The 3452-nt window shown below is 42.2% G+C and overlaps 1 long non-coding RNA gene across 1 annotated transcript; it reads right to left on the bottom strand.

Annotated features, from left to right (window-relative positions):
- Positions 1-2759: 2759 nt before the first annotated feature.
- Positions 2760-3168, bottom strand: LOC119271457. Its single transcript, XR_005134535.1, has 3 exons — positions 3097-3168; positions 2905-3011; positions 2760-2776 (listed from the first exon to the last, which is right to left on the bottom strand). It is a non-coding gene; the product is annotated as an uncharacterized LOC119271457 (long non-coding RNA).
- Between the last annotated feature and the right edge of the window lie 284 nt (positions 3169-3452).

The raw sequence follows: 3452 nt of genomic DNA, 5'->3' as shown, positions 1-3452 counted from the left end.
TTGCGACCTTTTTTTGACCAAAAACAGAAGGTCAAAAGCTGGCGGTCATAAACTGACTATAGCGACCTTTCTTCTGGAATGGTCGAAGACATTTATGACCAAAATACGTCTACTGTGGTGTTTTGGTCACTAGCAACCTCCCCAGGCCACGTAGGCATCCAGCGTGGCAAGCTGATGTGGCACAAGATTCAGCATGGTCCAATTCGGTTTTCTACATGGGCCTAGCCCAACAATTCGGCCTTTTTAATGTATTTTTTCTATCAATTTTTGATCGGCTTCATGGGCCAAGCCCAACATTGTAGCCTTTTAATTTTGGGCCGTGGCCTTTTTGTCTCAGCAGTTTCATTTTTTGATTTTTATAAAATGGGTCAGGTGGGTCCCTGTTGTCAGGTTCTAGTAACTAGGTCCCATTTGTCATGTTCTGGTAAGTGGGTCCCATTTATCAGGCTCATAGTCTTCATATTTCAACTAGTATTTAAATTGGCAGACACAGAAAACACACATGATACTTCAGATGAGAGCAGCCAGATCCTTACAAGTGTAATACAGTGGCAATCACAGTAATGAGTTACAAGTGTAATACAGTACTTTACAAGCTTTACAAGATCCTTACAAGCAATCACAAACTGGCACCTGCTCCCGTCATGAACATGCCAAACTCAAAACATGCCAAACTCGTTGGACTACCATAGTAAGATGAACAACATGCCGAACTAGCTGGACAACCATAGTTAGGGCTGGGAACAAACAAAACGGCCTTCTAGAAAACAGACAACATGCCTTCCTCGGTTGCCATGTTACATGAATCACCAGAGAAGGATCAAAAAAACTGGGGCAAATATATTATGAACAGACCATTCAAGAAAAGGATAGTTATTTAGAATGATAACACAAATTAAGCTAGTACCATGCTTTTTGTTCTCCAGATAGTTAAAATGAAACTCTCATACAAGAAAACAGAGAAACAATATGAAAGCTAACAGTAGGGATGCCATAGCTATAATGAGCAAGCTATTTTGTATTTGAGAAACAAAAAATGCACCAATAATTTTTCAGAAGGCAACTGAACATCAGTGCACATATTTAGATAGAAACAAGGGCTTGAACTATACACATTAATTAGAACAAGATCGAAAAACACCAATGTATTTGACAAGTACACTATAGGATTCAATTCATCTTCCCCATATACAGCAACCAACAGACATCTAACATCATTATTTTACCGCAAAAGACCGGCCCATAGCAATAGAAGCATAAAATTTAAGCACGCAGGCACATTATAGCATGTAGTAATAGAAGCACAAATTTTGAGCTTGCAAGCACATTACAGTCGGTAGGGAAGTGGGAAGATGAACTAATTTAGATGCCAATTGATAACATACAGCACACCTCATCCACACTAATACACTTATAAGACAGTTGGACAATGACACAAGCATTTCCACAAACAATTCATGTTGATGATTAAGTTGTGTAATGCATAGGGCAATTAGACTACTGCGAACAAGAAGATAGTTTACAAGTTACAAAGTATAATAGCAAATGACCAAATGTTCCAGCCAAGATCAACCAGAGCATGCAAGAGTTGGAGAGATCCACCACGGACTAAAAAAAATTACAACAGACTAGACATGCAGGTGCATATGCTTGTGAGCAGAAAAATAATGGTACATTGACAACTTCAGTTCAGGTAAATATCACTACATGTATCAGTATACAGGCAGCAATAGTATCATCGAGCACAGAAAAACAGCAGCTTGACCCATATAAGTCATAACTCTGAAGAGAGAAAGAAAGAACAGTTTTAGCTAGCTATGTATTCATAGTTGAGAGCTAAGCAATTTGTTTGTTTATGTTGTAACTGACAGACCTAGTACAAGAAACAAGCAAAGTGAAATAGTATTGACTATTACGATGGCAATACAAGCTAATCTACTTAGCTAGTAGGTGACCATCCAATCCATGATGTAGCAGCAGGTGCAAATATGATATGATGTGAAGAAGAAGCTAGCTGGAGAGGTTGGGGATGTAACCAAAATTACAAACCATTGTCAGACCTCACATCACCACTGTTTTATCGTTTTATAATCAACTGGAAACTATGCAGAGCAGACCGGACAGTAAAAGAATTATCAAGCAGGGCAAAACAGCAGCGTGGCCATAAACTCATAGCCCTGAAGAAAGAAAGAACCAATAGGGTCAGCTACTTATTTATTCAGAATTGAGAGTTGAGCAATCATTAGAAAACTAAAGATACTGCTCAGCTAACTAAATAACACATGATTCAGTCACACGGTATAGCTCTGACTATAATATAAGAAAAGAACTAAAGACACTACGTACTTAGAACTCAACTAAAAGTGAGAATGATTCGATTCTATGCAAACAATCTGATTTTATTTGTTTATATTAGTAAAAACAAGTCTATCAGGTAAGATCAAGAACACTAATACTAACACAGACATATCTTCATTTATGTGAAGAAGTGTGCTTCCTTCATTAATTAGTAGGAGTATTAATTGTTCCATGCTAAAACAACCACACGCCCTGGCCTATCAATGTCTGAACCATGTAAACAGAGTTGGCACTCTTCAGAATCTTGAGAAAATCAAAGCAAGCAACAAAAACATTACAAGACCGACCTGGTTGTGAACCATGTAAATGAAGGTGGGTACAACAGGGCAAGAATGGTGCTCCCCAGCACTGCATGGCGAAAAACGGAGTTGGCACTCTTCAGAATCTTGAGAAAATCAACTCTGCCCTCCTCCACACCCTGCAAGATACAAGTCTGAAGCATGAAACAGGCAGCCACAGAAGCGAACAACCAATGGTCTCATTCTGCTAGAAACAAAAAATACAGTAGAGTAATATTATTGGTCGCCAACCGCATCAGAAGGGCACCTGACGAGGAGAAGCTCACGCGGCGCCCACCCCGACGCGATCTTGCTCGAACGAACCACCGACCTTCGCCCAGACTCGTCCCCTGATGGGCACCCCAGATCCGTGCTCTGCTTGGAAACAAGAAGCATCGAATAAAAGTTACTCAAGTTCCTAACCAAATCAATACTAGGGTAAGAATCACTAGGGTCGGACCTTGAGGAGCAGAGGGAGATTTGGGAGACCGTGCTAGATTTGGGAGGGGGAGACCATCCTGGTCGCCATGGGTGGGCTTGTCGGAAAGGAGATTGCCTGCTACCGGCGCGCGTCCTTGCAGGTTGACGAAGAAATGGTCGTCCTCGAGCAGATCAACGCATCCAGGAGATGGATCGGTGCTTGAGGGCTCGGGATTCACCGGAGCAGCGCCGGATCGGGTTGGAGGCGACCGAAACCCTAGCCACCACGGGGTAGGGATTCGGGCTCGCCCTGCCATGGCCATGGCCGCGGGGTAGGGGTTAGGCCTGAGCTGGTAGCTGTCGGGTTGGATCTGGAGGCCGATGGCGGAGCTGGTT

Source organism: Triticum dicoccoides, chromosome 3A (assembly GCF_002162155.2).
Source record: "Triticum dicoccoides isolate Atlit2015 ecotype Zavitan chromosome 3A, WEW_v2.0, whole genome shotgun sequence".
In the NCBI taxonomy this organism is placed as follows: Eukaryota; Viridiplantae; Streptophyta; class Magnoliopsida; order Poales; family Poaceae; genus Triticum; species Triticum dicoccoides.
Note: the sequence above shows the minus strand (reverse complement) of the source record. Positions and strands in the feature narration are given on the sequence as shown.